The 22,437-nt window shown below is 47.8% G+C and overlaps 2 long non-coding RNA genes across 2 annotated transcripts; one reads left to right on the forward strand and one right to left on the reverse strand.

Moving 5' to 3' along the window:
- Nucleotides 1–128: 128 nt before the first annotated feature.
- Nucleotides 129–16,112, reverse strand: LOC110341003. Its single transcript, XR_005871262.1, has 3 exons — nt 15,842–16,112; nt 2,189–2,265; nt 129–405 (listed from the first exon to the last, which is right to left on the reverse strand). It is a non-coding gene; the product is annotated as an uncharacterized LOC110341003 (long non-coding RNA).
- LOC121134216 lies at nt 7,180–10,053 on the forward strand. The gene is made up of 3 exons (XR_005871261.1): nt 7,180–7,549; nt 8,179–8,322; nt 9,850–10,053. It is a non-coding gene; the product is annotated as an uncharacterized LOC121134216 (long non-coding RNA).
- Nucleotides 16,113–22,437: the final 6,325 nt, after the last annotated feature.

Here is a 22,437-nt window from a genome sequence, read left to right on the forward strand (position 1 = left end):
CTACTTGGAGCCAGGTCCCTGGGGTTCTTTATCTAGTCTTAGCTGGCACTGGAATCTCATTGCCTGCCTTCCAGGCCTCACCCAGGCCTTGATGCTGGACAAGGATAGACAGTACCTGTATGTTTCAGAACTCAGACTGGCTGAGGAGAGGGAGCCGGTCATCTACAGGAGGGGAACAAGGGGGCTCAATGGGAGGACCCCAGCCTTAGTTCCCTTTGCTCCAGCATGAAGCCAGATAATAGTCCTCTAGGCTTTTATGTGACATAATGTTTGACACCACCAGCGGAGGTGACTGATAACTGACAGAATTCCCTTTGCAGGCCGAGTGAGATTCACCATCCTGATTCCTTACAGCAGTCAAGGAGGAGCCGCTGTCTCCTCTCCTCTCTCCTCTACCTCCAGCAGCTAAAAAAAAAAAAAAAAAAAAAAATAGTAGGCCCCCAGTGCCTTCCTGAGCTCAGTGCCTCACCGCCCGTCCACTGGGTCCTCTACAGATCAGCTCCCATCCAGCAATGTTCAGACCAAGAGCTGTCGAGCAGGCGAGGCTCACTGCCCGAGGATCCAACAACCCTAACCCTCCCTTTAAAATGCTTCAAGCCTCCGTTGTCAACAGTTTTGCTGATTGGCGCTTCTGACAGAGGGAAGCTAGAGGTGCCCCTGAGAGGTCCCTGACACAGTGAGCAGCTATTCTCCTCCAAAGCTAACTGGGTATTTAAAAAACAAATTTCTTGCTTGGTGGTAGTAGCGCACGCCTTTAAGCCCAGCACTTGGGAGGCAGAGGCAGGCAGATCTCTGGCGAGTTCCAGGACATCTGGTATTTATTTTTGTTTTATATTAATTTTTTTGTTTGTTTCTTGCTTTTTGAGACAGGGTTTCTCTGTGTAACCCTAACTGTCCTGGAACTTCCTCTGTAAACCAGAGCTGGCCTTGAACTCACAGAGCTTCTCCTGCCTCTGTCTCCTGAGTCCTGGGATTAAAGGTGTGCACCAGCACTGCCCGGTTCATTTTTTCTTTCTTTTTAATTGTGTGGGTGGATGTTTTGCCTGTATGTGTGTGTGCTTACTGACTGGAGGTCAGAAAGTCTCCTGCAACTAGAGGTAGACACCGTTGTGAGCTGTCGTGTGGGTGCTGGGAATCAAACTCTGGTCCTCTGGAAGAGCAGCCAGTGCTCTTAACCACTGTGCCATCTCTCCAGCCCCTCAAATGTATTTCAAGACTCTTCAGTTTGGGTCTGTGAATTGGGTAGATCATGGCTGTGACACATAAATACATAGATACCCATCCTAAGAACATGTTTTCTTTGAACCAACTGGAATAAGGCTGTTGCTGTAGCCTGCGTGACCTGGATTCTATTTATCATTGTGTTGGACTTGACAACACCCCCACTGTTGTGAGCTGGACATATAGGAAAAGATGGCAAGCAGTGCAGAGACTACCAATCAGGCCAGGCTTGTGTTTGGCCAATTCTCTTTCAAGGAAAGAGTTCACCTTGTACGGGGCGTAGCCCTGAAAGGCTCCAATGTAGTCAGTTATTCCTGGCTCCCACTCAGAGGGTGCTGTTTTGTGGGATAGAGAATATAAAACATCAAGTAGAATGTCCACCTGAGGCATATGCTATCTCCAGTGTAGAGTCCATGAAAGGACTGGCCTGCCTTTTTTGGTGCTCATGGAAGATTAAAAAGGAAATGGCCTAGGGTAGAGTTACAGCCTCTTTGTGGTTGGTCGGTGCTGCATATTACTGCTGACACTTTCCACATTATTGTACTCCACTTTGATCAGCCAACTCTGGGGGTATAATGAAGGCTGCTGAGCAGACGTGTGATCTAATTTTGGCTCTCAGAGCCATTTTTAGTCTACCAGTGGTACACTTCTATCACAAAAGTCACCCCACGGTGGCTGACAATCAAGGTGTCCACACTTCCTGCTGCCTGTAAGCACCTGGCACTGTTGAGTCCTAGAATGGCTTCCTCAAAAACCAACTCAGACATATGTGTTTGATTTTCTCAACCAAGGGTGATTAAGTAGAATCATGAGACCCTGTGCTGTTGAGAGTCTCGTTTGGGAGACACCAGACCTGGTTTCCATCCATGCTTAAGGATCCTGGTTTCACAGGCACATGCTTCGGCCACTCACACAGCCTCATTTTTGCACATAATTAACTTGCAAGTAAGGAAAAAAACCCACCTACCTCTTTAGGGTTCCTGAATGTTTGAACTTTTTAATATAGTGACTTCCATTTCCTGAAATCTGTCCTGAAGATACACTCTGAAGGAAAAAGAAACAGGACCAGGTTTAACCTTTAAAATGTTCATACCCATGCCGGGCGTTGGTGGCGCACACCTTTAATCCCAGCACTCGGGAGGCAGAGGCAGGCGGATCTCTGAGTTTGAGGACAGCCTCCAAAACAATACAGAGAAACCCTGTCTCGAAAAACCAAAAAAAAAAAAAAAAAAAAAGTTCATACCTGCATTTTTGGTCACAGCAATATAGATGAATGAATAAATGAATGAATAACTTAAGTCTGATGTAGGAGAGTAATTAAATAAGGGGCTATTCAAATGTAAAATATGCAGATTGTAGAAATAGTTTTTAAACCAACTTTTTTGAAGAAGGAAAATGCTCACATGTTGTGAAACAATGGAGTAACAACATTATAGACCTATGGATCCAATTACATTAAAATAGGTACTAGCAGGGCAGTGGTGGCACATGCCTTTAATCCCAGCACTCGGGAGGCAGAGGCAGGTGGATCTCTGTGAGTTCGAGGCCAGCCTGGTCTACAGAGCGAAGTCCAGGACAGCCTCCAAAGCAATACAGAGAAACCCTGTCTCGAAAAACCAAAAAAATAAAATAAAAAAATAAAATAGGTACTAAAAGACTGAAAAGATTTATGCCAAAACATTAGTTATGAGTTATCTCTCAGGGGGTAGAGTTGATTTTATTTTCTTTTCGTTTTTTTTTTTCCCCTCACATTCCAAATCCTCTGTGAAATGCTTATTTCTGACAAGAGAGGCTGATTTCTCTTTGCCACAATGCCCAGCCCTCTCTCACCCACAATCCCCAGCTGTGGCTTTATTTGTTCAGTAGATGTTCCCTGGGGCTAACTGTGCACCAGGCACTAGAAGAGGAAGAATCCAGAGTCGGGGCAGCTCTCAGTTTACAGGTTCCCCCCCTTTTTTTCTTTTTAACTTAAAAACAGGGTCTCAGTATGTAGCACTGGTGGGCTTGGAATTTGCTATGTAGACCAGGCTGGCCTCAAACTTACAGCGATTCACCTGCCTCTGCCTCCCAGTCGTTGGGATCAAAGGCCACCACCGTGCCCAGCTTTTGAATATTCACCCTAGGTTAGGCATGTTTCTGGCTAGCTCTTTTTTGTTTTGTTTGTTTTTCTGAGACAGAGTTTGTCTGTGTAACAGTCCTGGCTGTCAAGGAACTTGGCTTGTTAGACCAGGCTGGTCTTCAATTCACTGAGATCCACCTGTCTCTGCCTCCCAAGGGCTGGGACAAAAGGCATGTGCTACCTCAGGACTTGTTTATCTACCCTTTGCCTGGGGCTGTTTACCTTTCCTTTCTGTATGACTTACTTTCACTACTTCTGTGTTTGACTGGCTGGAGGCTGCCTGCATTCCTACCCCAGGCCTGGGCTTCATTCTCTTGGAGCCTACATTTCTCCCCCTATTCATTCTCTCTGCCCTCCAGCCCTGCCTGTCCTTTCTCCTGCTATTGGTCAATCATCTCGAAGGTGCTTTAGGCAGGCAAGGTGAAACAAATGCAACACATCTTTACAGAATTAAATACACAATCCTACAAATGCAACATAAACAAATGTAACACACCTTTACACAGTTAAAGTAACTTTCTGCAGCATAAACAAATGTAACACCATCTTTGCCTAGTTGCCTTCTCTGATGAGGAACAGGGAGGGTGGGGCTCTGAAGCACCGCCTCCCACCCCTGACTCTGACCAACTACAGTCTGAGGCTCAGCGCTCTACCCCTGAGCTACACCTTCTGCACCTGGGCTTGGTATAAGGGGCACAGCCACACAGGCACTGCACTGACAACTGCCAAGGGCCTTCACGGAACATCTAAGTCTTTCTCTCTCTCACAACCATGCTGGAACCTAAAGCAGGACAGCCACGTGACTCCATTATACCAGCACACAGGCAGAGAACTGAGTGACCTAATTGTAAGTCAGGGTCAGCCACTGAAGTGGGAACCGTGAGAAAATGGACAGAAATAAAAGACAGCAAGAGACTTAGCAGAAAGCATTTTCTGATGTCGAGATGGGGCTGGTTAGGAAAGACTGAGACCCACAGGCAAGGCCATCAGGGAGGTCAGATTGGGACTCTCGGGCACTGGCTGGTGACCTGCCCCACTCACATACAGATGCTTATGGTAATAGCATCCATCATGCCATGGGCAACCACTTCTGATTTTACCATAGCAAAGAGTGTCATTAATGTCTTTAAACCAAGTCTAGTGAATAGAATTCCAGAAACCCAGAACCAAAGAGGAAAACTCATCCTTAAGATTCCGTTCTTTGGGATTGCTTTCAGCATCAAGGTCTGTGGCAGTTAGACCCAGCCAGAGGGGTATATATTAGGAGACGTAAGGAGGACCTGAAGGGAGTGACGTGGAGCTGACTAGGTGTTGTAGGGTAATCTTTTTATACATTGTAGAGATGTGTCTCTGCCTAAGGCACCTTCTGGTTGGTTTAACAAATAGCTGAACAGCCAATAGCAAGGCAGGAGAGGATAGCAGGATTTCCGGGGTGAGAAAGGAATGCTGGGAAGAAGAATTAGTCTCACAGGAAACACCAATGAGTCTCAGAACAAGTCAGGCATACAGAACAGAAGAAAGATTAAAAAAAAAAAGCCATGAGGCAGAACATAGAAGTTATAAGAGCTAGTTGGGAATAAGCTTAAGCGAATGCCAAACTTTCATAATTAATAAGTCTCCATGTCATTATTTGCAGGCTGGAAGTCCAAGGAAAAGTCCAACTACAGCTAGGCAAGTCTAGTAGCTCCAGGGAAGTCTGTCAGGGAGGCAGGTTGAACCTCTCAGCAAGGATTGGAGCGACTATCTCCACACAATTCCTTCCTCCCCACAGAAACCACGAGGGTTCCCGTCCAGGTTTGATGGCATGATCTCAGTCTGCTGGCTATAAACTTTAATGACATTTGTAAGATACCTTTGTACAAAGCAATCAGTCATTGTTATACTTGGTTATCAATTAAGGAAGCTTAGAATGGCCTGGAGATAAACCTCCCTGTAAACCTATGAGGAAATGTCTAGATTGGGTAATTGGCATGGGCAGTATCATTCCATAGTCTACGGTGAGGGACTGTCTCTTTCCTTCTGTAGGCCCAAGGGAGCCAGCTGCCAGAACCCTGCCATCATGATATCTCTGCTATGGTGGACTTTGCCCTGGAACTATGAGCAACTCCCCACTTCTGTCCTTAAGTCTATCATGTATTTTTGTGACAGCAATAATCAAAGTGGCTATCACGAAGAGCATGACAGCCCACGCCTATAGTCCCAGCTAAGCAAGGCTGACTAAGACAAGAAGTTTAAGAGCAGCCCGGACAACCTAGTGAGAGCTAGATCATCTCAACGTTCTGTGTCCTAAATCTTTTTTCTTACACCCACCTAGGTCTGTGCCTAACTGAAGAGTTTTGAAACTATAGCCAAAGTGGGGATACACCAAAAGAACATCCCACCTGCTCACAGCCACACTGTGTCCCCTGTTTAGTTTTCTTGTCACTTGGCACACCTGGGAAGAGGGGACCTCAGTGGAAGAATCGACTCCCTCAGATGGGCGTGTCTGTGGGGCGTTTTCATAACTGATAATTGATATAGGAAGGCCCAGCCCACTGTGGGTGGTTCCACTGCTGGGCAAGTGGGCTTGGGCTGCACAAGAAAAGGGCCTGGGCGAGTGAGCCATGGGGAGCTAGCCAGCAAACAATAATCCTCCACGTCTCTGCTTCAGTCCCTGCCCCCAGGGCCTGTTCTGATTGCTCTCCGTGACGGGCTGTAACCTACACGTCAAATAAACCTTTTCCTCCTGCTCGTCCACGCTCCTCCCCTCACCCCAGACAGGGTTTCTCTGGCTGTCCTGGAACTCACTCTGTAGACCAGACTGGCCTTGAACTCAGAGAGCCACCTGCCTCTGCCTCCCGAGTGCTGGGATTGAAGGCGTGCGCCACCACCGTCTGGCCCGTTCATTTCTTTTGGTCAGTGTTTTATGACTGTATGAGGAAAACCAAACCAGCATGCTGTGGTCTCTGGGATCCCCCCTGTCCCCACCCTGCACTAGCACACAGTCTCCAAAACAGACCCTCAAGGAGCTGACACCTCAACACAGGAGTCTAATTTCAAATCCACCAGTGTAAGCAACATCTAGGGGTTTCTTAAATTGAGGTAGAACTTGTATAACAAAAGAAACTCTTCAAGTGTGTAGTCCTGTTACACTTCATATGTTTCCAAGATTGTTGAACCATCCCCAGAATATTTCTAACACCCTGGAAGAAAACAAAGTCCTAACTTTTAGCATCTAACTTTCCACTTTCCCAGCTGATCTGTCTCCTGCTTAGACATTTAAAACACCATCATGCACTTTAAAAGTCACTCACTGGGACCTCAGATGTCCTGTACCTACCTGACTGGCCTAGGAAGGCAGGGGCTGGAGCCTCCATGATGGTGGGGCTGTAGTTGGGCTTGACAGACTCAGCAAGCTCCCAAATACACATCTCAAATCTGCCTGTAATCAGAAAACACACACACACACACACACACACACACACACACACACACACACACACTCTGGACATGGTGGTGTACACCTTTAATCCCAGAACTTGAGAGGCAAAGGCAGGCAGATGTCATTGAGTTTAAGGCCAGTCTAGTATATAAAGCAAGTTCCAAACCAGCTATGGATACCCAGTGAGACCATGTCTCAAACAAAACCAACTGCAAACACACACTACCTTACTTAGCACCACATCTGGCCACTAGGGGGCTGCCACGGGGCAGAGAATATATCCATCATGCTGATTGCCAGGGCTGATTCAGACAGCAATAAAGACAAGCAATTGCATTATGACCTCTGCGTGGATGCCAGGGAAGTTGAGGGGTTCGAGATGACTCACACAGCCCAGCCCACTTGACTGTGACCCTCTCGGTCCGGGAGGTGTGGTCAGGCCTGAGGCAGGATGGAGGAGAGGGGAATGAGCTCACATTCATCATCACTGGGAAGGCTTTTGTTTCCAGAAAGGGTCTAAAGAGGAAACCACTCCACTTGTGGGGATACCTGGTAAAAAGAGCTGGCCACATCCGTGGCTCCAACTTCTGACTGAAGTGGAATCCTGCATTAACCTCGGCTGCCCAAGAAGAGGACAGGGAGACCTTCTCATGGGCAGTACCTCATCTGCCCAACGAGAATCTGAGTCTCTGGGATATGAGCAAGGACTCACACTCAGGCCAAGTCAGGGAATAGAGTCCAGAGTCAGCATCTGGGCTCCTCCGGTCACACTTGGCAAAGCCACCCAGGTACACAGAGAGGGGACAGGAATTTTCTGTCTGTGCACTGCTGGAGGCCAGGGTAGCAAACCTTGCAGCCAGGAGCCCTTCCAAGGGTCCCGGCCTCGGCCACCCCTGTGTCATCCCAGCGTGGCAGGCACCTGCTCTCTCACACTGCTGACACCACAGGCAGCATTCGAGACGGCTCCTGAGGCTTAGGGACAGAAGATGTTTGCCCCAAAGGGATCTTGTAAGGTGGAGTCAGAGCCAGGCAGAGATCCAGTTTTCCCATGTGACCCGATTCCCACTATTGTCTCAATGTCTAGACTGTGGAGCCTGGTCACAGGCAGAGCCAGACATGCACATTTATCTTGTGACAAATGCAAATGCCAAGACAAATGCAAATGGAAAGAAAAAAATGGATTCCGGAAGCCAACCCACTGTTTTCTCTAGACAAATGAAATTGAGATTAATTTGTGTGAAGACGCCCAGAATCTAAATCAAATGCAAGGAGGATGCATCGATCCCTCTGCCTGTGCATCAGTCCACACGGTGACTCCTCCCACAGCCGGCAGAGTCTCTGACCCATTCCCAGCCTCTCTGTGAACCTCCTTCATCCTCCAAGGTATATCCCATTCTAATAAATCCCCTTCTGTCAGTTCTAGACCTCCAGAGAACCTTGACTAACACAAAAAATTCTGCAAGTTTGGAGTGCCATCCAGGGCTTCACACAAAGGGATCTAGAACACAGTTATGTACAACCTCTTATAGCCTTCTGGAGCACTGATGAATCTCCAGGCCAGGTAAGATATCTCTTTGGGCCGGACGTTGGTGGCGCACGCCTTTAATCCCAGCACTTGGGAGGCAGAGGCAGGTGGATCTCTGTGAGTTTGAGACCAGCCTGGTCTACAGAGAGGGTTCCAGGACAGCCTCCAAAGCAATACAGGGAAATCCTGTCTCAAAAACAAAACAAAACAAAAACAAACAAAAAGCTGTCTCTTTGGTACGGGATATCTTGGGGTGGAGGATTTCTAGCAGAGGGTTGGTAGTTGATGTCTCCACAACCACATGCAGACCCAGAACCTGTGACAATCTGTGCTGACTCAGGAGACATCATCAGTATGGCTGGGTGGGATGGGGAAGGAAGAAGATGGGAACTCATGTCAGAGTCCTCCCCCTTCTAGAGAGCCCACAAGGGGTTCTCTGTTAATTAACAGTTCAGTTCCACACAAGTCCTGGGGAGGCAGTGAGACCAGTCCCATTCCCGTCCGATCCCCATTTGGGGAACCAGGTGGCCGCCAATGAGGAGCCACACCCCATCCATGGTCTCTCAAACTACACACAAGGAGGCAGAGGAGAGTCAGTGGTGCCTTCCTGGGCACAGGCTGTGCAGCAGACCCCGCCCAGAGGAAGTAGGTGGAGCAGGGGAAGATGAGGCCCAGCAAAGGGAAAGTTCATGAACATACCTTTCTTTCCATCTCCAGAAGTGAACTCATTGGGGTAGTGTTCCTGTGAATTAAGTGCAAGGCCAAGATGAGCCTCTAGGTGGCAGCACTAGGACAGTCATTCCCCATCACCCAGCCAGGTCGAGAGAAGCACTGGGGTTAAGAAAAAGTGATTGGCAAAGGCTGGGTTCCTATCCTGGATGGCCACAGCGGCTCACTGTTAGGACCACGAGGAAACAAATGTAGACTTCCCAGCTCTACTCAGTGGAAACTCAACCCAGCCACTGCCTTCAGAGACTGGTGGCCATACCTCAAACCTGCAAGCAGAGTTGAGCATACAAGCTTGTAATCCCAGTGCTTGGGAGACTGAGACAGCAGGATTCCAAGTGTAGCGGCCAGCCCAGCCTGTATATCAAGTTTCAGGCTATTCTGGGCTATACAGTGAAACTCAGTCTTAAAACCTACAAGCCCATCTATTTGTCCTTGCTTACGTAATAGCGTCTCTCTGACTAGGTCATCTACGTGCGGAGTCCACACAACTGTGTTCTCATCTAGAGTGAGACAGCCTTGGATTGACCTTCCTCTTAAACCAGTTTTCTTCTCTAAAAACTTCCTCTAAAGGGTACTAAACAGATGAGTGACTAAGCAGATCTGTTTCCGTGGGGAGGGGAAGCCCTGGGAAAGTAACGTCCTGAGTGACTGGATGCTGTTGACACAGCACAGCTCCAAAGCCTCAGTTCTGTGGAAAAATCTCCGCCCCACTCCACCCCACCCCTCTTCCCCCCGAGTGGCCAAATGAGGCTCGGAGGGATGGCAAAACCTTTCAGTTTGTGCGGATGGTGACAGTGTAGCCAGAAAATGTCAATCACAGTTTTTTCTTTCCAGATGTTCACTTCTTGAAGACTTTGCCCTCTTCCCCAGAAGAGCGGAAACCCGCCCCCTTGACTCAGCTGCATATAGTAATTGTCCCACCTCCTTGTTCATTTGCATACAGCAGCCCCGCCTCCCTGTTGGATTGTATATAATAAACACGCTGGGCTTCTGGGGTGCTGCGGCATCTCCGCCATAGAGTCCACTTACTCCACCCCAGCTTTCCCGGGGTCTGTGTGTTTGTCTTTCCTTCATTCCCTCACAGCCCCAGTCAGGTCCATCCCTGGAGTCAGGCTGGGGGCAGCAAATCTCCACGTGTGGGTTCCATGATGCTATCCTCCCTCCCTGCTGGGAAATAAATGACCGTTTGTGGAGCTTGTGCATGGCGTGGGAGAGCTGATCACGGGTGTGCTCTGTTCTGCCCTAACACTCCTAACCCGCCGTGCTTGCATAATGTCTGCAAAAGGAAATTTCAGACGGTACATGGTTAACCAGAAGGACTTTGGGCAATGATAATTCTGTCTCCAGTTACTGGCCATCCCAGAGGCATAGCTGATCTGTGGACCTTCCTCAACCCAACCCTTACCATAAAGAGAACAGGAGGAGACCTTACCTCAACCAGGAAGTGTCTCTGCCTAAGGTGCCTTCTGATTGGTTAATAAAAGGCTGAATAGCCAGTAGCTACTCAGGAGAGAATGGGCGAGATTACTGGGGAGAGAGAGGAGGGAGGTGGAGATGCCTTCGACATACAACATGGAAGAGGTAAAAAGCCAAGTGTTATAAAGTAGATCAATAAAAGCAGGTTAGGTTAGGTTGTAAGAGCTGGTTGGGAACAAGCCTAAGCTAAAGGCCATGTTTTCATAAGTAATAAGTCTCAGTGCCATTATTTGCAGGCTGGTGGTCCCACAAAGATAAAGTCCCACTATAGTGTGGTATGTACAGATCCCTAAAAATAATCACGGTGGGAAGGCAGCGTGCACCAAACCTACTGCGGGGTGTGACCATGCCTCTCTGACATGCGCATACAGGGCTAAAGTCAGCCCTGTACACACCAAACCTACTGCAGGGTGTGACCACGCCTCTCTGACATGCGCATACAGAGTGGAACTCAGTCCTGTACACATCTCGGGATTGTAAAGATGGCTTCATGAAGGAAAAACTGTAGCTGTAGTGTCTGCATCCAGCTTTCTCTGCTTTCCAGCCCCAGCCACAGGGACTTCTTGCACACCACACCCTCCCTTCTGTGGACTAACACCTCTGAAACCAGGAGCCAAAGAAGAATTTTCCCTTAGAGCTACTTCTGTAGGTGTTTGATCAGAGTGTTAGGAAAACTCACACACTGTGTCGGCTTCTGTCTGGTTTTACACTCTGTGGCTGTACGCTACAATTAAAACTACCTGAGTTACTGCTGTAGAAGCAAAAAGGGAAGCAAGAGAAATAGGAAGGAACATTAATGAGCAGTTTTGAAAAGATATGCTGCCAGTGTTTTTGTAAAGGCGGATGTCATCAAAGTTGCAGGAGCTGGCATCTCACTTCACAAGACGGAGGGTGACATCATAATGGATTAGCAGGGACAGCTGGGTGTAAGTGGCCATGTGAAGGGCTGGAAATCAAAGCCAGGTCCGATGAAAAGTCAGTGCTCTAACCACTGGCCATCTCTCCAGCAAGGAACTGTATTTTATGAGTATTGTAGGAAGCTAAAGAGCAGACAATCAGTTAGATCACTTCTTAATGCTTTTCATTAGCTATAGTTAAAATAAATAAATACATAAATAGATTGTCATTAAAAAGTATTGATTTTTGTATCCTGGCATCCTGACATTACATTTTTCATATATATGTTCTGAATCTTAAAGTTTTAGTCTTTGTTTACCTTGAGTTCATAGCATATAAACACCCAAATAAAAAAATTTGGAAAGGGAACTAAAAACAAAACATCTTTGAACAGCAATAATAGTAATAATAAAAGAAAAAATAGGTTACAGGGGAGAAAATATTATGTTGGGTGGTGATGGCACACACCTTTAATTCCAGCAAGATCTACAGAACTTGCTCTGTAGATCTCCCAGAGGCAGGCAGATCTCTGCGAGCTTGAGGCCAGCCTGTTCTACAAAACTACACAAAGAAACCCTGTCTCGAAAAACCAATCCCCCCAAAAAAGACATAAAGAACCCTATCAGTCTAAAGTTGGGGAAATAGCTTAATTGGCAAAACACTTGCCCCACCAGCATGAGGACCTGTTCAATCCCCAGTGCCCACATAAAAAGATAAACTGTGGTGGCAGATGCTTGTAATCCCAGTTCTTGGGGGGCTACAGGTCAGTCCTGGGACATGCTGGTCAGTCAGCCTAGCTGAATTAGTAAGCCTAGGACCTAGTGAGAGACCCTGCCTCACGAAACGAAGCAGACAGCCCCCAAGGAATGACACTAGACACTGAAGACATGTCTTATATACTCACGTGCACGATGCACATGGACACACTCCATCCTTTTGCCACACATGCACGCCAACACAAGGACCCCTCTTACACGCCCACAGAGAAACTACTTCGTATGCTTACCAACTAGTCAAACCATTTGATTTACATGAGAATGTAGAAAGGCCAATCACAGGCTGCTGTGGACTAGATCTGTGGGACAAAAATAAGTGGCACTTGTAACAGGGCATGTAGCTTGAGATGAGGGATTTAGCATACGAGCATTCTGCCTGAAAGCATTTATCAGTTCCACAAACGGATCATCTTAAGAAAATCTCGAAGAACATCCCAATATCTTAAACCACCTGTCATCATTTTTTTCATACCCTATGACTCTTTTTGCCGCAGGACACACACACACACACACACACACACACACACACACACACACACACACACAAAGTTAGATACACAACAGGGACACAAAGTTTTTAGGCTTTTTTTTTTCCCATGCTACACTCTCTTCACGGTGACTCACTTAGTGGCACTAACCCATAGAAGGGATGAGAGAAATTCACCTAGCTCTGGTATTTCTGCTGCTTCCAGCCTTTCTATTATGAACACCAACAACAACATCTGACACACAACCTTGGCCTCTTTGACATCACTTCCTCAGGTTGCCGTTCTAGGAACATTGTTATCTTGTTAAAGGACACGTCCCATGATGCACACTTTTCCCCCAGAGAGCAGTGTAGCTTTCCCAAACACTCTTAGCACACCCTTGAAAGCTAAGGCTAGGGTAATTCTTGGCCCACGGATGATGTGATGTGGTCCCAGTGTTCTACCCAGAATGGGCAACCAGAGATCATCCTGTCAATGGGGAGTTACTTGTATTCAAATCACCATCAACACCCTGGTATGGTCTCTGAAACGGAGCAGATTTTCACCCTTTGTTTAACAGTACCCCAGGACCTGGGGCAGACCTGGGGAGTTGCGTTCTGAGGTTGTTAGGGCCTGCCTTGTGAGTTCTCAATGTGGAGGGGTGCCACTCTCGGGAAAAGGGCAACTTGCTTCAAGCAAAGGTACAAATAGATGTCACATCTGACATTTACAAGAGATGGAATAAAAATTCATTAAGAGAGAGAGAGACACGTGTGGGCTGACAGAGAAATCAAATCAGATTTCCTCCTATGGTCCCCCACTCCTTGAGATAGAACCTGGGCATCAGGACCACAGAATGGAAGCCTGCACTTGAACTGCAGACACCCTGCTTTGTAAGGAGTGTGAGAGTGTAATGTTAGAATCCAGCCTCTGCTGGGTCCTCCTCTCACGCTGATAGGCATCCTAGTGAGTCACTGAGCTAGCCCACTTGCTGCTGCTGCCGCCACTCAAAGGGGTGTCACATTCGGTTCCCCTGCCCATCCCCTGCCTCCTCTCAGAGAGCCAGGCTGTGAACCTTCCTCATCCTCTGAGCAGTGGGCTCTGATTCTCTTCAGGGACCTTGCCATGCTGTCTCCGGTGTTGGGGCCTGAACTCTCCCTGGACCCCAGCCATGCTGTTGCCCCTCTGTCTGCTGTCTGTCCATGCTGTCAATGGCTCTAATAAACTCCTAGTCTCCGGTAAGCCACCTCACTGTCCCTCCCGAACCAACCACCCCACCCAAACCTAACATCCAGTGCTATATGCAGGGAGCTAAAGATTAGTAACAGGGAAAGCAAATGAATAGCATGACTGTCCAACCCACCTCCAACTTCTACTTAGAAACAAAGGCACATTTCCCTCCCAGGGAACCTGTGGACCTGAGGATGTCTTTCACTTGGTTGGCCACCCCAAATAAAGGAGGGAGGCTGAAGGAGCAGGGACATCACATACTGAACAACTGTATTTCTTGAGAAATCAAGTTCAGTCTTGGATTCAGTATCTTAGGCCATTATGTAGAGTTGGTTTTTCTCCTCCAAATGTCTACCACCTCTGCCTCATCACCTGAGAACTGACATTTACCAAACGAAAACGAAATGTCTTCTGTTAGGAATCTCTTCACTGGTTTCACTCTCCCTATTCTAAAGCCCCCTCCTCAGAAAGCCTGCCAAGGGCAGCTCCACCCCAGAGCTCCTCAACACCATGCCTACATTGTATTTAAGCTCTGGTCATTAAACCTGCCGTCACTTCTCTTCTGCTTTCTTCCCCTAAGAAGCACCTGGGAGTTGGTTTGCTCATTAAATCTGTTCCTTTTAGCCGGGCATTGGTGGCACATGCCCTTAATCCCAGCACTCAGGAGGCAGAGGCAGGCAGATCTCTGTGAGTTTGAGGCCAGCCTGGTCTACAGAGCGAGTTCCAGGACAGCCTCCAAAACAATACAGAGAAACTCTGTCTTGAAAAACCAAGAAAAAAAAATCTGGTCCTTTTTCCTTCCTTCCTTCCTTCCTTCCTTCCTTCCTTCCTTCCTTCCTTCCTTCCTTCCTGTTTTTTGGGGGGGTTGGTTTTTCAAGACAAGTTTTTCTTGGTTGTCCTAGAACTTGCTCTGTAGATCAGGCTGGCCTTGAACTCACAGAGATCCACCTGCCTCTGCTGGAATTAAAGACATGTGCCACCACTGCCTGGTTTGGTCTTTAATCCTTAATTTGGTTTGATTTGGATTACTTTGTCAACAGAGAGACTTAATGTTGGGGTGTGGAAACCTTTCATCTTCCTTGCCCTGGGGATGTGGTACACTTTCCTAGCACACTTAGATTAAATCTGACAATGAAAATAAATGTTTTCTGTGTCACTGCTTGCTACCAAGGTGGGCAACGTGCTGCATATCCACTGACAGTTCCGGTCTCCCTCTCAGTAGTCACAGCTACTGCTTTAGTCAGGGTTTCTATCTGTACGATGAAATACCATGACCAAAGCAACTTGAAGAGGAACGGGTGTGTTTAGTTTGCACTTCCGTATCATTGTTCATCGCTGAAGGAGTTCAGGACAGGAAGTCAACCAGGGCAGGAACCTGGAGGCAGGAGCTGATGCAGAGACCACGGAGGGTGCTGCTTACTGGCTTGCTCCTTTGGCCTGCTCAGCCTGCTTCCTCATAGGACTCAGGACCACCTGCCCACGAACAGCACCACCCACAATGGGATGGGCCCTCCTCCGTTGATCACTAATGTAGAAAATGCCCAACAGGCTCACCTACAGCCTGCTCTTACGGAGGCACTTTCTCAGTTGGGGCTCCCTCCTCTGATGCCTTTAGCTTGTGTGACATGGACATGAAGTTAGCCAGCACAACTGATCTCTTTTCAATTTGTCACACAAACAAGTCACCGCTGAAACACGGCCCTTCCCTTCTTGTTCATCCCTGAGATCTCACTTTAAAAAATACAACTTCAAAAATCATGCCGTCTTTAAAAATTCAAACACACTAAAAGCTCAGTCTCTTTAAAGTATCTTTTTTAAGATTCAACGTGTTTTAAAACCCAAAGTCTCTCAACTGTGGGCCTTCTAACTTGAGAGAGAAGAAGCTAGAAAGCTCAGGGCACAGAAAGTCACAATCTTAAAGCAAACCTAAACTCCGAAAGTGTAAACAACTCAACATCCAGTTATCTAGGATTCACTCACCATCTTCCGGGCTCCTCCAAAGGGCTTGGCTTACTTCTCCAGCTCCGCTCTCTGCAGCACACACAGCTCGTCTTCTAGGCCCTGGCTGGCTCCACTCTGCTGCTCTTCCTGGTGGTCGTCCCGTCCCGTGGTGCTGGCATCTCCAAAATGCTAGGGTCCCTTGCTGTGACCGGGATACACTTTCACCAACAGCCAACCTCTCACAGGCTCTCTCTTCATGGTGTCAATCCTCAGCTTCTCTGCACGACCCCTTCAGTCCTGGGTCTTCAACTGCCTCCGAAGCTACATGATAATTCTACTTCCAATTTTTTTTTGGGGGGGGGAGGATCACCATCACACTGATTCCCATGGTGGTCACACCCGTTCACACTGCCACCAGGAGTGAACAAGGACTCCTCTCCCCCCCAGTCTCACCACGTTTTCTGTCGTCATCTGTTTTCTGTCATCCGCTCTGACTGGCATAAGAGGGAAGCTCTCAAGGGCTGTAATCTGAACTTCCCGGGTAACTAAGGATATTGAACATTTTCAAAAAGCATTGGCCACTTGTGTTTCTTCTTTTGAGAATTGTCTGTTCATTTCATTAGCCTGCTTATCGACCACCAGTTTTGTGGTCTTGTTTAATCTTTGCATATATGTCCTAGATATTGCATACATGGCAAAGACTTTTTGTTTCTTATTCAAGAAGCTGTCTGTTCACTGTGCTGGTAGTTTCCACTGATGTGCAGAAATTTTTAATTCCATGCACCCCCATTTGTTGCGCTGTGCTGTTGGTAATCTCCAGAAAGTTCTCACCTGCACCTATAATTTCTAGTGCCTTCCTTATGTTTATCACTTCTTCCTCCCTTTCTTACCTTCCTGCCCGCTTCAATATTTCAAGTTTTAAATAAAGGTTTATTAGTTTTCAAAGGAATGGCCAAATGGACAGCTCCATAGGTGTGCTATTATTATGTTAGTTCAGAATTAATCAACTTGTCAAAGCATTTGTACAACACTTCATGATGTGATGGGATCAGGTTTAGTGGTTGGACAGGGGTTTGGGTTTATTTAGGAGTCACGGAGTAGCTAACGTTTCCCAAATACAGTACCTGGTGTTTTACCAGGCGAACAATCCCCCAAAGCCTGTGAAACAGAAGCTCTGTTCATATCTCAGAGAAGGAAGAGAAGCTGGGCTTGCAGTCTCCTTTCGGCCCCAGGAAACCATGGTCCTAAACCTGCTCCAGAGCGAGCCTGTCACCACTCCACAGTGTCAACCTAAGCAGAGAGCAGGCGCTGCCAGCAGCAGTCTCCAGGGCAGGCAGGGCTCCCCCAGGACTCTTTGATGCAAATGGATGATGAACTGTTTTAAGGAAGACAACGATGAAAGGAAAAAGATCTGCGGGAAAACAAAAATGTCCTTGGTGACCATTAATTCTTGACTTTTCGGAACATCAGGAGTGACTCAAGCGTCCCCAGGGGATAAAGCCTCCTGAACTGATTTCATTGATTGTTGTCATGTGTTCTGCCTTCTGTCTTAATGGCTTCTTTTCCTGTTAGAATAAATATTGCAGCATAAATTTCCAAAGGAAGCTATAAAAGGGAGGTGGGGAGCGGTTTTTGTTCTGAGCTAGGCCCTTGTGCATGATTTGGGCATGGGGAAGGTGTGTGTGTGTGTGTGTGTGTGTGTGTGTGTGTGTGTGTGTGTGTGTGTGTGTGAGAGAGAGAGAGAGAGAGAGAGAGAGAGAGGATGTGTGTGTAGAGGGTCATTTCTTCTGCTCCTTGGCTGCCTGCATTTGAAATTCTCCTTCTGTGGCAGTTTTAGAGCTTTCCAGTCAGACTGAGCTTCCAGAATGGGCAGGGGAGATTTTTGAAGAAGCAAATCCCGGTCCAGGGCTGAGAGCATGACTCGGGAGTAGAGTGTGCACTTAGCATGTGTGAAGCCCTGTGTCGGACCCAAAACTAAAAAGAAAAACCTCTCCGCCTCTCTGTCATTAATCAAAGAGGAATTGGGGGCATCCCGGCTGGAAAGTCGTCAGCACAGGGCCTTCAGCCTGCAGAGACATCGGGCTGGGGGTGACCGGGCGTGGCATGGATAGTGAGCTGGGAGACTTGCAGGGAGCGGGCCTGCTTAGTCCAGGCCAAGCGAGGGAAAGTGATCAGTGAGCGAGTTGGTGTTTGTGGAGTTACTGAAATCTGTGGTCGGCACAGACAGGAGGGAACTGGCCTCAGGAAGTGTTTCTGAGCCAGAAGCAGAGGGCTATGCTGAGCCCAAAGGCTGGGCTGGCTGTGATGACGAAGGGGGCGCTAGAGACAACCGGCTTCCACAGGATGGAGGTGAAGGGCTGACATCGAATGTGGGCCCTACACCCATTCGCCCCTCAGGAGATTGTATTTCTGGTGGTGATTCCCGGAGCCTTCCTGCTGCTGTTCCCCTGGGGGTCAGTGTTATGCCTGGTGCTGCGTGGGAGCTGCATGGGTGCTGGGTGGGAGCTGGGTGGGTTTGATAGGGTGCAGGTGTAAATGCTCACCCAAATTTGTGGTTCATCACTAGCTGTTAGACAATTATTCACCTTCTACCACGGAGACTGTGGGTCAGGCAGCAAATACCTCCCGATGCCTGCTGCATGCCCAGGCCTGGGGTAAAGCCTCAGGGGCACAGTTCACGGCCCAGGGCCAGGAAGGGCTTACCATCTAAAGGCAAATGATTATGAAATACCAAGAACACATCAAAAACTAACCTGACAGGCATTACCTAATAATAATATTTCTCTCCTACTTGAAGTCAGTCTCTTAAAGACATTTCTTTCCAAATCACAGCCCTGTCAGCCCAAGCCCCCTGTCTCCACCCCCTGGCAGGAGCTTTCCCTGACAGCTGTGAGTTGGGTTCCGCCCCTGACAATCAGCCTGCCTTTCAAACAGTCAAGGCTCCCTTTCCTCTGGCAGGTTAGAAATAGCTGTGGTGCCCACACCTGGCCTCCCCTCACCGTGCCTGCCTCAGAGTCCTCCCACCCTTGGGTGGAGGGGACCCTCTGGTGGGTCCCAGTCCCTGGGGATGGTGCAAACAGTCCCACAGCTTCCTGGGAGCTACCCAGTGAGGACATGTGGACACCACATCACAGGGAGGAGGGGGGGAGGAGGAGGGGGGAGGAGGAGGGGGGAGGAGGAGGGGGGAGGAGGGGAGAAGGGGGAGGAGGAGGGCTCTGTGTGTTGGTTTCCCACGGCCCAGGAGCTAGGGTGCCCTTCCAGAGCATGCTGTGGTCTCAGCCCAGGGGGATGGCACAAGCCTGGGTCACTCGCTGGTGGACATCTCTCTCTATCACACCCCACAGCTGTCTGTCTTCCGAGTACCGCCATCCTATGTGTTAATCTCCCCTTCCTCCTGAACTCCATCTCAGTCCATTGCTGCCCCCACCTCTGCCTTCCATGAGCCTGAGCACGTGATCATTCCCAGTTCCCTCTCTGCAGACACTCATTCCCTTGGGCCTGAGGGGAGGCAGGCCAGGCTGTCCACACTGCTATTGGGGTTACCTCTCCTGGGTGCCCCCACGGGTGTCCTCAATTTTCTATAAACAACTTTAAGCTCTCCCTCCCTTCCTACTACCAAAGATGAACCTTCACAACTTGTTCCAATGCAAGATTCAAACCTATACTCAAGGGAAACCATGTGCAGATACACACAATGAAGCCATATTGAGGGCACCAAAGGCTTGGCTTGAGGGATGCTGTGTGGCCCTGTGATAGGCTGACTATGTGTGTCCTCTGACTCAAAGTTAAATATTGAAATCCTGTCCTTCAAGGAGGCTCTCACAAATGGCATTTTTGAGGGAAGATTCGTTTATTAACTATAAATTCTATTACCAGTCTCTGGCCTGTCCTTTTCCAAGCTGCTCTTTCCCTCCGTTTGTCTTATATACCAGGATCACAGACAGACCTGTTGCACAAACTTGGCAAACAGCAAATGGAGATTATCCTCTTCAGTGTCACAGACCTGGAGAGGTACACATTTTATGAAGCAAATGGAGACCGTTTCCCCAGCAGGGACAGCTTCCCAAGAGAGACAGAATGCCCCCAGAGATGTAGCCACTAACTCACTTTCATCGGTAGGGCTCTGCGCCTCCCTTACCACCAAGAAAGAAGTACTTACAGAGAGGCTTATTTGGATTTTGGAGGCAGAATATCTCTCACAGGTGTACTTCTCTGGCTCATATGCTAAGTGGCTTGAAAATCTTCTAGTTTTGAGTATCTAGTATCTTTCTAGATAGGAGAAGGCTCTGCAATAGGTCCAGGCCGATATACAGGCTGCTCTTTCCAACTGGGACATATGACCTACAGACCCAGTGGCATTTGAAGTATCAGTGGCAGATAGTGTCGTGTAGGGACCAGAGGAAGTCCTGAGTGAGTGCCGTCCTGGCTGAATGTGTATTGTTGACATGGGCATAGCCATGTCAGGGACAAAAGCCTCATCCCTATGTGAGTGACTCAGAGGGATGGCAAAGCCTTCTTAGGGGGTCCAAGTTACAGGACCCCAATGTTTTCCAATCACTGTCCCATGTTAACTGCAGATACCCTTCAAGGATGAGACTTAAACTTGCATTGTAAGTTAACTAAGTGATGAGTCTTGGTTTTTGACAATTTTAGACCCATAGCTGGAGCTGGAAGATTATATCTCTGGGCTCATTCTTTTCCTTTGTTATTTTATCTAGCAATGCTAGCGCCATCCAGCCAACATCCTTGTATTTCTTAGCTTTCCAGAAATATCTAAAAGCTTTTTATATAGAATCATTAAATCCCTTGTCTGTCACAAGTGGTGAATCAGAAGTCGCAACTCATTTATCTTATATAATTCATTAAAGAGTTCACCCCGCAGACAATGCTTCCTCTATTACCAAGAGAAACTTTTGCAACCATAGGCATAGCCAAATTAGAGCCGGCTCCAAGAAGCCTACTGGGTCTGATAGAAAGATTTATCCTTACAATTCTATTCCTTAAGGACCACTCTTGGTAGCAAAACAATCTATATTAGTCAAAGTTCTTCAGTGGGAGCAGAGTCAATAGTGTGTGTGTGTGTGTGTGTGTGTGTGTGTGCATGCACTCATGTGTTAGATTAGTTTACACAGTGCAGGCTGGGTCGTCTAACAAAGGCTGTTTTTACATCAGAAAGGCAAAGAAGCTGGTAACTGCCTCGATTGTCCCAGTCTGGTGCAGCAGGCCCAGAAGATCAGTCCATGGTGGCAAGCCAAAGAAGCTGGGATAGGATGTCCGGGTGTCAACAGAGGACAGCAGCAATGATGGACATACTTACTCTAAAAGGATAAATGAAGACAGGAAGGCATAGGCATGCATTGCCTTTTTTCTGGAACCTCTTTCTTTCTGGCTACCCACTGGGAGGTTCTCTGGACAGAGCAGGTTTTCTCTGTTCAGTTAATTCTCTCTGGAAATGCCCTCACAGGCTGCCTAGAGGGTTGTCTCCTAACTGACCCTGAACACCACCAAGTTGACGATCAAGGCCAAACATGCATTAGTGCTCAAAAAAAAAATCTAAGTTATTTTGAAGGGCTCCTTTATACTCCGTGGTTACAATGCCTTTGCTTTTAGAAGGTTTACATTGACTCCTGTACCCATCCTCTCTTTTTCTAGAGCTTTCCAGAGCTTTCCTTCAGGCCTTTCACACATCTCGCTGCTGCTACTGCTGCAGACCGGGAGTCCTTACTTCCAGTCATCTATTTTGCTTACTCTCTGCTCAGAACACATATTCATCAATTGCTATGAAATATTCCAAGTACTGACTACATAACTAACTATTCATATCCCTCTCTCCCCAATGAAATGTAAGCAGCTGCCAACTAGATAACCTTGTCTTAGTTAAGTATAGCAGCTTGTTGCCTACTATTCTGTGTTAAATATGTGTCTTAGTTAGGTTTCTATTGCTGTGATGAAAACACCATGACCAAAGGCAACTTGAGGAGGAAAGGGTTCCCAGTTCAGCATTTAAAGAAGTCAGGGCAGGAACTCAGACATGGCAGGAACCTAGAGGCAGGAACTGAGGCATAGGCCGTGGAGGGGTGCTGCTTACTGGCTTCCTCTTCATGGCTTTTTCAACCTGCTTTCTTTATAGCACCAGGACCACAATCCCTGGGTTGGCTGCCAGGGTCTAGCCTGTATCAGTCCTAAGCTATAAGAACCATCTAGTCTGGACTGATGTCTTTAGGGCTGTGTTCGGAACCAGCTGAACAGCCCCAGGTCCGACCCTGAGAGGGGGGATTGTGGATTAGGGAAGTCCTAGCTACCCACCAGTGTTAAGGATGAGACAGAGACATCTTGTCATTTCAGGAGGGCTCTCAGTCCATACTGCAGACACCGGTTTATTCAAGCATCCTCCTTAAACAGCTTTCTAAAGGTGGGGGTACTGGCAGAAGACATGTATTATCATGTATATATAGTGCTGACTAGGAAACACTTCCTTTAACCCTAGAGATGGCCCCAGAATGCACATACACAAGCCCTCAGACTTTTTTTTTTTTTTTTTTGGTTTTTCGAGACAGAGTTTCTCTGTAGCTTTGGAGGCTGTCCTGGAACTCACTTTGTAGACCAGGCTGGCCTTGAACTCACAGAGATCTGCC

This window comes from Mesocricetus auratus, unplaced genomic scaffold (genome assembly GCF_017639785.1).
Source record: "Mesocricetus auratus isolate SY011 unplaced genomic scaffold, BCM_Maur_2.0 Super-Scaffold_100027, whole genome shotgun sequence".
Classification (NCBI taxonomy): Eukaryota; Metazoa; Chordata; class Mammalia; order Rodentia; family Cricetidae; genus Mesocricetus; species Mesocricetus auratus.